Here is a 12,710-nt window from a genome sequence, read left to right on the forward strand (position 1 = left end):
TTAAAATTGATTTTTACATTTTTTTTTCGTAAAACCTACTTTTTGCAAAGCGTTACTTGTCACTTTTTGATATCTATCAAGAAGGATATTTTAGACTACGTCCCATAGCAGCAACATCACCATCAAAAAGGTCTTTTACACTGTGTAACAATAAAAACTTGTTTTTTTTTAATTAATATTATCTCTGAAACTAGGCGAATTTCAAAAAAGTTTATAGGACATTTTTGTCTCTAAATATGATCAGGAATACGCAGTTAAAATTATTCGGTTTAAAATATTTCGGTTTCCTCATGTTACACGGTGTATTTGTCCGCGATTATCTCGCGTTTAGCTGAACCGATTTTGATGTGGTTTTCAGAAAAGTGTTTGTTACATTCGGGAGAAGGTATTAGTATACATAGAGCTGAGCTGATGCTGAACCCTGGCCGTACCTAGTGGAACCAGAAAAGACAAAACTGTGGAAAAATACAATTGGACAGCGCGGCAATGCCGCCAGCCTTCTTGGCACCCTGCCCAAAGGCACAGAGCTGGAGCCAGGTTTTTATTTATAATTTTAGTTTATATTGTAGTTAGTTGTAGCTTTATGTAGTTTTTAATTACATGTAGTTAATAATTTTTTGTAACATATTTGCTGTGACTTAATTTTTTAATAAAAAGAGACGTCATGATCGATTACCTTTTTTCTAATTGGGGCATTTTACCCTATCCCATATTTACTTAAAAATTAATTGGGAGGAAAACTAACTTTTTATCCCGCCAGGTGGGGGTGGCGAATTAGCGACTTTACCTCGCTTTGACATAAAAACTGTCAAACCACATACATTTTTTGTAAGTTATTCTATTCTTGTAAAATTTTCTCAAAAATGCCTATGTCTGATATGAATATTTGACATATTTATTTTTAGAGACGTCAAAGACGAACCCAAATAAATAGGTACCTACCTAGATATGTATGTAGATTTCGTATTAAGTAACTAAGTATTTCTATCTTTACATAATATGAATGAATCTATTTATCTTTAAGTAGGTATTAGTAGTAACGATGTGGTGTGAGCACAAACCGATTTTGCCTAAAATTAATTAGGTAAGTACAGTCACCTGCAATAATATGTTACTCTTCGAAGGCCGCAATAATATGTGACACGCTCTTATGGCTCTACAGATAAGGTCGTGTCAGATATTTTTGCGGCCTTTGAAGAGTAACATATTATTGCAGGTGACTGTACCTACTTACTAAGTAAGTACCTAAGTACCTTCTTAATTTCGACCGCACGGGCGGCATTCTCAGCAGGTTAAAACTTGTTCACGGAATTGTATTAGGGTATTCCACCTGTCCAGTTTCTGTTTCTTTGTCCAATGTGTGTTTTGTCTCACATTTTGCTTGAGAGAGAGAGTGAGATGCCATGACATTGGACAAACATATCATTGGACACATTACCGCACCGCACCAAGGTCATTGCGACGCACCCATAAGTAAGACCTTGACAACAACCTTGACAATGTCCTTGGTGCGGTGCGGTAATGTGTTAGCACTGTTAGCAGCTTTATGGTAACATTCCATTTCTAACCGCAGCTGCACTACCGGTACTGAACGCGTCGCTGTCATTGTCAATTTCCATAGTAAAATTGACAGTAATGCAGCTGCGGTTAGAAATGGAATGTTACCATTAGGCATTAAGTAGTTTGTGTTCTATTCTATGTATGTAGGTAAAGGATAACTCACGCTCACGTTAGACCGGGCCGCATCCGGGCCGGAGCTTCCGGCGCTTAGGTACGTTTCTATGACATGACAGGCGAACACGGGATGCATTCCATAGAAAACGATGCGCCGGAAGCTCCGGCCCGGGCACGGCCCGGTCTAACGTGAGTCACCCTTAATGGGTACTCGTATGTTACCAGACGAACTCGCGGGCAAGAGCTAGGAATTCATAAATGTGAAAAAAACCGGACAAGTGCGAGTGGGACTCGCCCACCGAGGGTTCCGTACGTTTTAGTACTTATTCTCTTTATTTATTTTTCTTCTTAAGTTAGGTTAATTATAATATGAATATAAAAGTAAAATATAAAAACACTTACAAAATAATAAAAAAAAGTTATAAACACACAGTACTTATTTATTGTTATCACTCACACTTAATAATGAGAGAGTGAGATGCACTGACATTGGACAAAGAAATTGAATGCAAATTTGACAGGTGGAATACCACCCTAAGGGCCCCTTGCACCATTCCACTAACCCGGGGTTAACCGGTTAAATCTGGAGTTACCTTGGTTACCAGTACAATTTGACACTGGATTAACGGTTTAACCGGTTAACCTCGGATTAGTGGGACGGTGCAAGTGGCGCTAAGTTAGTTAAGTAGTAGTTTGGTATTTTTACTTTTATGCTGTTTAACTTGTTTGAAATAAAATAAATAAAAATGTAATGTAAAGACACACATTGAAATAGTAAATTTGCAGAAAATTAAAGAAATATTGGAAAATTTCATTGTATTGTTTTTAATTTTACTGGCATTTTTCTGAATATTACATAATAGATAAGTAAATTTACATAAAAAAAAAATTCACGAAAGTAGGTAAAATCACGACACTTTTATGTAAAGTTCCCCGCGGTACGCGTGTTGTTTGCTGTTGGTGCTGTTGTTGATGTGTTGTTGTTGGTAATGTTGTTGTTGCTGTTGTAATTGTGTAGTAGTTTGTTTTCCAAAGGGAAAAAGAAATAAAGTTGTACTTTTGCTAGGACAAAAAGATCCGCTTGCGAGCACTTCATTCCTGCAGCTCGGCCTTCGGCCTCGCGTGTTTGGGAAATCGAAAAGGACGCTCCGGGCCTTCGGCCCTACGCGGAGCTCGGCCTTCGACCTTCGCTCTGCCGTGTCACGCCTAACTCCGTTAACTCGAGTTACATGAGTTACGAATAACCAGTCTAAATCGTCTTAAAAACCATTAAATATATATCTTCTATAAGAAAATTTTGAAAATCTTCATTATTTACTGAGAAAAGCATATGGCTAACTCATGTAACTTCATTTTTTTTGCCGATGGCGTCAGGCACAACTCAGTTAACTTAAGTTGTATGACTGACACAACCAAAATATCAACATCGTTTCTTAAGTTACCGGAGTTAGGCATGACTGGCCGAGCGCTTGATTTATACGACAACAATATTCCTATAGTAATACGTGTCACGTCTGATCACGCGAATGTCATGTAACTTGACTTACATGACTTCGTGTGACCACTATAGTATGGAAGAGTTGATCATGCGGAAACATTTAATTCGAATAAAATGAAAACTATTCAATTATGCGAAACAAAAATTAAAGGGCCCAGTCTGTGACCATATTTCCTACATGTAGATTAGATAAAATAAAAAAATTACGACGAACCGTCAACGATAACAGCATTTGAATTTTTAAAACTTTAAACGTAATTATCTCGAAACTCGACTTTTAAAGTTACATGAGATGCGCGTGACACGGCAGCGCTGGGTTTCGAAGCTCAGCGCCGCGTTAAAAACTGCCAGGGTCCCTCTATGACATTTGGTCGAGCACCACCTAGGTCTGACCGTTTGGCCGGCCCGTCCAACATTTTTCTGACCGGAAGCGGTAGACCAAAAGTCGGAATTTTCTGGAGATCACGAGACCGCCCTCTATATGAAACTGTCAAAGTCTAACACACCACGAACCTCCTTCTGGGAGAACAATTGTGTCATCAGTCAGTCGTATTGCAGCTTTATATAATATAGAAAAATACGTAGATAATAAAATTATTTTTGTCCCTGACATTCCATGTAATTTTACAGATTTTATGTAAAAGTCCATTGTCTTAGTGATTACTATACAATACATATTGAATATGTAAAAAAAAACATATTCACGGCCTCCTTAGCCTATTAGTTGATAGTGACCCTGCCTATAAAGCAGGACGTCCCGGGTTTGCATCCTGGTCAGAGCATTTATTTGTGTGTCTATTATCACGTAATATATTTGTTCATCAGGAGTTATGGATGTTGCCTATGTATTCAAGAATGTATCGATTATACATTTATACCTAAAGTGCCCACAACACAATCCTTATTGAGCTTACTGTGGGACTAGGTTAATTTGTGTAAAATTGTCCTATATATTATTTATTTATTTTACCAGTAAATTTACAGAAAATATGTAGGTATACCATTAAGAAGATATTGGTAAATTTCATTATATTGTTTGTAATATTACTGACATGTTTCGGAATATTACATAAGACTTAAGTAAATTTACATAAAAATGTATTTTTCAAAAGAAATAATAAATTTGCGAGATTTTTATGTAAAATACCCGTTCCAATTGTTAAAAATCAAGTGTAGTATTACAGATATTTATGTAAACGGGCATTTCTTAGTGACTATTACATATGTATCGTGTAAAAAGACCCATTTGAACAGGAAGTTTACAGAAAATTTATAAAATTAAAAAAATGTTGGGAAATTTCATTATGTTTTTTGTAATTTTTCTGATATTTTTCGGAATATTACATAAGAAGTAAGTAAATTGTAATAAAAATGTGTTTCTCAATAAAAAATGGTAAAATTACGAGATTTTTATGTCAAATTCCCGATTTAATTGTTAAAAACACATTAAAAAAGTATTTGTCCCAAAAGTTCCATGTAATTTTACAGATTTTATGTAAACGTTCATCTCTTAGTAATTATTACATATTTATTTTGTAAAAATACCATTTAAACAGTAATTTCTACAGAATATATATGTAAAATGAAGAAATGTTGGGAAACTTCATAATGTTTTTTGTGATTTTAATGACATTTTTTGGAATTTTACATAAGACGTGAGTAACTTTACACAAAAATGTAATTTTCACAAAATTAGGTAAAATTATGAGATTTTTATGTAAAATACCCATTTTAATTGATATAAACACATAAAAAAATGTATTTGTCCCAAACATTCCATGTAATTTTACAGATTTTATGTAAACTTCTATCTCTTAGTGATTATTATATATTTATTATGTAAAGCGACACATTTAAACAGTAAATTTACAGAAAATATGTAAAATTAAAGAATTTTTTGGAAATTTTATATTATTGTTTGTAATTTTCCTGACATTATTCCGAATATTACATTACACAAGACAACAAGACAAGATGCGCCACACCCAGCCGGGGACATGCCCGCTCCGGTCAAACCGGCATACCAGGGGACGAAATTTGTGGGGAGTGACACGCTCTGGGATGGGAGAGGGATAGAATCAGCCGGCTATGCAGCCTCAAGCCAATATTGGAAATTAGGAGGGGTAGGTTATGTCGTCGAAGGAGAGCGTTGGTGACAAGCTGCTCGTCGTTTCCGCTTCGGTCTTCGAGATATCTTGTATCAAGTAGGGTCGATGTCGTCTTGAGGTGCCGTTTGCTCGTCGATTCGAGGTGTTGGTTCTTCTTCGTCTGATTCGCTGTCGGTTTCGTCCAATTGATATATTTCTCTTGTTGCTTTGATGAGTTCGTCTTGGTCGTAATGGTCGTCTGCCATGTTGATCCACTTAGAGGGATGCCTGGTGTAATACTCCATGTCCTGTGTCAGTGAGTTTTTCCAAGTGCATTTAATCCTTTTGGTTATTATTTTGCCGTTCAATATATTGCATACCTTATCGGATCACGGCGTTGTTCCTGACATTTACTAACCGTATCCGATATTTAGTGACCATCTGTTTTATTATGTTCACGCTGGCGTCCTACAGATAAAGACAATGGCAGGCAAACAACCCTTGCGTCCTATGGTCTTGCTCGCTGTATCGCTGTTAATGACCGTATTTTGTAGAAATACTATGAATGGTGCCAGATGTGTACTCTTTTACAACTAAATTGCGTTGGTATTCTTTAAAATAATTTATCTTGATAAGTTACTGGGGAGATAGTTTCAAAGACAAAAGCCCCTTTTATTGAGAGGCGGATGCGGATATTTCGGGTATTTCCAGGGAGCGATATGCCTTCGGGTTGTGAGTTGGTAAAGTAGGTAGTTACCTACCAAAGATCGTTATTGTTGTGTGTCAGTTATAATATAATATAATGTATTTTAAATTAAATTAAAAAAGAACCCTTGCATCCATAGAGCCGTGCGTAATGGACAATGGTTTATGGTTTCCGTATGTTTGCCAGAGTGTTTGCCAGATGCATGTAACCTTTAAAACGATTACGTCAGGATGTTTTCCTAAGTAACCTCTGACTTTGTTCGTTTTCTTTTTTGGAAGAAATGAAATGCTCAATGAAATAAATGAACAATACTTTTATGTTAACGGAAACGTTAAGATAACCTCAACTGAACGAAATCTTGCTAGGTTGAGACCGGTTTCTTTCTTTCTTTTTTCTTTCTTTCCCATGGTATTTATAGTAAGTATGTAATAGACTAATATTTATGCCTATAATGCGAGTGAGCAAAAAAAAACTATGACCAATTCTCCTCGCTAATGACCATACGGACACCAAGCAATACCTGGACCTTATACTTTGATAGCTCGTACTCCTTAATAATGCCCTTATTTCGTATATTCAAGAAGACTAGTGAAACAGCAAAATTAACTTGTGAAGTATATTGATTACTTACATTAGTACTTACATTACATTACAAAGTAAGTACCTAAATAAGTGGGGTAAATGAAGGTCTGACTGTAGATATGTACATATATCTAGTTTTCAGCTACTTATTGGCTTTTTGGCCTTAAATATTGTAAATATTCTATCGTCTTCCTTATAATTATAATTGAGTAAAATAAATATATGAATTATTAACTTAATTTTGACTAGTTGAGGGTCGCTCTGTATCTAGGTGTTCGGCTACTTATTCGCTATTTTCTTTATTCTAAATATTCTAGTGTTTTCCTATGTGTTATTTTCAGATAAGTTCAGTTTATTATATATATGAAATAGGTAGTAAAAGCGTGAATCTAGACTCAGCTACTTATATTCGCTTTTTGGCCTTATTTTCAATACAGGTACCTTTTCTGGAGGTTTCAAGGATAGATAGGACTTGTAGCCGGTGTATAAATATATCCTATCTTAATTATTCAATCTGGTGGGGACCAGTAGTTACCTATGCTGTAACTATTTAGCTACTTGATTACTATTTGGCTTTTCTAGGGTTTTCCCATGTATGCCTAGACTGCCTAATAAACCTAGTTGCTATTAGATAATATTTATGCTCAGATTATAAATTAGTGTCTTAGTAACTTAGTGGTTTAATGAGGTTGGGGTCGTGTTATATTCAGCTAGGTACTTAGTCGTTACTTGGCCTAATTTAAGGTCCTACTGTTTACCTGCGTGTGATTGCGGGGTGGATATCTACGTTCAATATATGACTCCGTAACTTATTGAGTTAGTAACTTATGAGTTACATTGAGGTCACACTTTATTCCGCTGCTTAGTCGCTAATTTGTCTTATTCTAAATATTCTAGTCTTCCTACATGTAATTGCAAGATGCATTTAAAAGTAATGAGGTTCGTTAAGGTTATACTGTAAACCTATTCAGATACTTAGGTTGCCTACTTATATAATATGTCGCGTAGGAACTTAGGCTTAGGGCTTGAGCACGTCTAGTGCTTAAGAATAACAGAGTAGGAACGGTCTCACCAAATTTGACTGTGATGATAGCCGCGATCATGCGCTCGTCGCGGTTGGCATGGACACGGCTCGTACTCACTTAGTTTGACGCACTGGTACGCGGAAATATTATATGACCGGGTTGCACTGATATATGTAATGTAAACTTATAAGCACTGCCACGAAAGGTTGGAGTTGAATAAGAACGCGTCGCGAGAGCTTTGGTTAGCGCGCGTCGGTACTTAGATGTTTGTGCCGCGATTGCACTAGCATCTGGCGATGGGTGACTATTGTTCGATAGGATTTTAACGCGTTTATGACTCCTTTGTTTCTCCCGGGCACGACCGTCCACCACCGCATCCCAAACGAGACTCTTATTCCGAATATTACATTACACGTAAGTAAATTTACACAAATATGTAATTTGAAAAAAAATTTGTAAAATTACGAGATGTTTATGTAAAATTCTCTTTTTAATTGTTAAAAACACATAAAAAAAAGTATTTGTCCCAAACATTCCATGTAATTTTACAGATGTTATGTAAACTTCCATCTCTTAGTGATTATTACATATATGTTATGTAAAAAGACCATTTAAACAGTAAATTGAACAGAATATATGTAAAATTAAAGAAATGTTGGGAAATTTCATAATGTTTTTTTGTAATTTTACTGATATCTTACGGAATATTACATAAGACGTAAGTCAATTTACATAAAAATGTATTTTTCACGAAAATAGGTAATATTGCGAGATTTCTAAGTAAAATTCCCTCTTCAATCGTAAAAAATACATACCAAAATGTATTTATCCCGAACATTCCATGTAATTTTACAGATTTTATGTAAATATTCATGGCTTAGTGATTATTACATAAATTTTATGTAAAACTACATAAAAATTATTGATTTTACCGAAAAAATGAAAAATTTACGAGAATTACGTAAAATGTCATATTTTTCCGTAAATTTCCCAGATTTTTCGGGAATTTTACAGGATTATGTAATTTTTTTGCATGTAAAATTACATAATTTTTAACAGTGTATCTGTCGTAGTCAGATCGTATAATCCGCCGTATTACATTACGGCTAGCCGTTTTCAAAAACAGGGGCGTTTTGAAATGCGGCGGTACGACGATTAGCCGGATTGTCACTGCGATACGTTCTTCAATAAGGCGGCCCACGTTTAGCCGCATCGTACATTGTAGAGTGACCAGTTCTTTCGGTCGCCTACGTAACCGGAGTTTGACAATGTTTGCAATTTAATTTATTTCTACCATGGTCCCACCGCACTACATGTGTTTCTTTTCCAAAACATTTCCTTCACAACTTAAATAGACGGAGCCCCGCAAGCGGGGCTCCTATTTCTGGGCGGTTTGCCCTTCGGGCATCTGAAGTTACCTAACGAACCTAACCTAATTACCTACCTACGCTTTTTTCCCCAAAGTGTAATGTTTTCACGGACGTCTCACTTAATCAATAGGTAGGTAGGTTAGGTTCGTTAGGTAGCTTCAGATGCCCGAAGGGCAAACCGCTCAGAAATAGGAGCCCCGCGAAGCGGGGCTCCGTCTAGTTAAGTTGCGAAGGAATTTTTTTTTTGAAAAGATACAGTCCGACAAACTCAATTTGATGGACACCCCAGCGTTTGTCAGGCAGCGCCACGAGTGTTAAAAATGGGAACTAAAAACTGCCAAAGCGGCGGCTAATGACTCGCTGTATTACATTACGGCTAGCCGTGTTGAAGAACGTATGGCGCCGAATACATTCCGGCGGATTCTCATTCAGCCGCATTCAATACGGCTAATCGTTAAACCGCCGCATTTCAAAACGCCCCTGTTTTTGAAAACGGCTAGCCGTAATGTAATACGGCGGATTATACGATCCGACTGCGACATATCTATTTAAAAAGGGGCGACAATATGATTATTGATATCTGCATTATTAAATTCCTATGTACTTACTTCGTAAATAATAAATTAAATTTGAAGTGCCTACATAATTATGGACGTAATATGTAGTGAAGTGAAGGTTTGATTGATATCGACTTACACACGAGTGCATTTATTTTGTCGTTCCAAAAACAAAGCTTTCGCCAGACTAAAAAAATCCGAAACCCAAACATTCGGGCTCTTTCATAGATTGAAAAGGGCGTCGAATCTAAAGCCTTCGCAGCCTTATTCAGCCCCACGCTTCCTCCCAGGTTTTTATCGAATTCACACCCGTAGAACAAAAGCGAACAAAACAAAGTGTTGCCGCTGGCGACACCTGACGAAGTGAGAATGAAACTTGATACCGACTATATACACCTGCAATCCAAAACCAACTTTAATTCGACCGTTTACATTTCAATTTGGCGGAACACGTCACGATCAAGACATATTTTTGGATGACATACAAAGAAAAGTTTTGTGGTATTGTTTTAAGGTTGATTTTCGAATGGCAATCCGTTTTATTAAGATTCAGTGTGTACGTGATACGGTCTACATTTCGCTTGGTACCTAGTTTCATATTGGAATAATTTTATAGTTATTATGGCATTGTATCGATATGTTTTTGATATTGCAATCGCGATAGGTTGCATTTTAAATGGCTAAATATTGAATACACCGTGCAAAATACAATAGGCAATTCCTAAAACTGAGTAAATATATAAGCACTTGACACACTGTGAGAGTCAAGTCAAGAACCTGAATACTAAACAATGCCGTAATGGCTTAAGAGTAGTTTATACAGTGGCCTAAGCTAAATATCATGTCATGTGCGTTGGGCATGGTGTAAATACATACATTAATAATTTGAATTTCGACATTATTTCGTGCTAAATTTTTCGAGATGAAATAGAAGCTTCTCTACTCTCCAGCTTGAGTTCCGTTTGTCAAAAATACGGAGTATCTTTGACCAGTGGTTGAGAAGCACCAAAATACGAGTATCTACATCTAAAACGCCGGATTTGACGCAAAGGAACCCAGTACTTTCAGGCGACAAAGTTACTGGACTATAAGGTAATGTACATTACGTTTAACGAGTTTGCGAAAATTATTCTATATGGCGCTATTACTTACAAGCTATTAATTTTATGTAAGAATGGCGATAGAATTAAGCCTATAAAATACTCATGTTTATATTAAATGTACACATAAAACTAAAATTGGATTTAGATAAGGTTTTATTCGTTCGCTACTGTTATGGAGTCAAGGCAATGAACTGTCGTTATTGTTCAATGTCAAGTTCGAAGCTCGACATATCCTGCACGGATATCATGGTCGCATTTTTATCACTTGTTATGTCATGCGTCACTTTCGCACCTTCATACTTGTTAGAACGTGACAGACATGGGACGTGACAAAGGTGACCATATTAGCCTTGCTGACCTACAAGTTTGTAACTTATCGACTAAATAAATATTCGCAAAATGTTTTCCTCTATAAAGTAGTCTTCCAAGTGAATAACAAGGTGTGATACATGCGTGATTCCACTTTTTAGTTTGTGTCCCTACATATAAGCGCGTTGCCAACCCTAAAATATTTCCAAGTCTTGGTTATACCGACCTAATAATTTCCAAATAGTTAAACTAACATAGAGACAGAGACCTACTATCAGGTGCTCTGTGTCCTCGTTTGCCTGCAGGACTGTCTGCACATATCGCTGTTATAATATAACATGTCGGCACCCACTGTGAGCCGTTGACCCGGACCGGCTCTAGGTATAATAAAGCTCGCTTTTGCATGCTCTTAATTACTACTTTCGAAGAACTAAAAGCGGTTGATGATGATTATATCGAATTCGGGCGATTTGTGAATCATTTGAATGCGGTTTTAGAAAGCCAAAATTATACACAGGCCGGTTAATAGGGTGATTTTATTTTGTTCTATTGTCTTCGCTCTATCTTTAAATTATAATTCGAATTCATGAGGATAAACAAATGACTATTAATTTGTTATCTGCTAAATTATTATTAGGAAACAGAGAATAAATAAAGAAGACTGACAACCACCATACAAAACCGTGAGAATTGTCATTGTTGTAGATGACATTATATATTATTCATGCATTACAGTTATTGTGCTACAGTGTATTAGAGACAACAGAAGTTTGGAACTAGTAATATTACTGCAAAGAATGCAATTGTGCATAACTATAATTTGAGCAATCAAATATGTTAAATATGTACTGTTTACATATATGTACATGCCGTTGATATCACAGTTAAAAGAAACATTGCAACCTTAAGTTTTCAAGGTATAATGACAATCATAAAACTTTCAATGGCTTTGCATACAAGAATTTGCACTTTATGTTTAGTCGATCTCCATTTTAAATGAATGACGAATTGATCAGAAGGATTTTAATGTGCATTTCCTTCACCAATAAACAATGTTATTCCCCATTAGCCTTAATTAATGCTTTAAAAATGATCAATACACTATGAGGAACCATAAATTGATTCACCTTAAATTCATTGACATAATTTCTCTTAAAATTAACTGCCTTTGTTACACTAAGCTTAATTTACATTCAAAGTTATTTAGTCATAAATTAACTTTGTGATAAAATAAAGTTACATAAGTAGGTTCTTACCTATACTTTTTTATATGTAGATATGCTTTGCTATTTTCGAAACAACATAAGGAATTTAGGGTGTACTTTCGTTTGGGCCAAATACATTTCGCCAAATTTCACTTCCCAACAAACTTATCGCAATAGTTTCATTTCCCAAAGGAATCTTTAGCAAAGTCACACTTCGCATATAATTTATTTGGTCAAATTATCATTTGGCATGATTTTACTTTGTCAAATGTTATTAGGACAAAAACTTATTTAGCAAACGTTTTTTATTGTCTAATATTATATTCCAAAAAGACGTTTGGTCAAAATTGACACTTCGCAAATTTGACAAATAGGCATCTCTACATATTTAAATTTGTACTTTTTGTTATGTTAATATAGGTACGTTAAATTCTACGTAATTTGGATGGGTTGGGTTAGGTTTGAACTGCGATTCTCATAAAACGGAACCGCTATCAGAAAAGTGGGTTAGGTTAGGTTAGAACTGTGACCCTCACAGAATCGAAATGCTATTAGAAAAGTGGATTAGGTTAGGTTAGAACTGCGATCCTTACA

General features: G+C 35.8%; 1 protein-coding gene across 1 annotated transcript in view; it reads left to right on the forward strand.

Moving 5' to 3' along the window:
* LOC134665470 (protein dachsous) overlaps positions 1–12,710 on the forward strand; it is a 328,769-nt gene that overhangs the window by 121,164 nt on the left and 194,895 nt on the right. The window lies entirely within an intron of this gene.

The sequence above is a fragment of the Cydia fagiglandana genome, chromosome 1, assembly GCF_963556715.1.
Source record: "Cydia fagiglandana chromosome 1, ilCydFagi1.1, whole genome shotgun sequence".
Taxonomy (NCBI): Eukaryota; Metazoa; Arthropoda; class Insecta; order Lepidoptera; family Tortricidae; genus Cydia; species Cydia fagiglandana.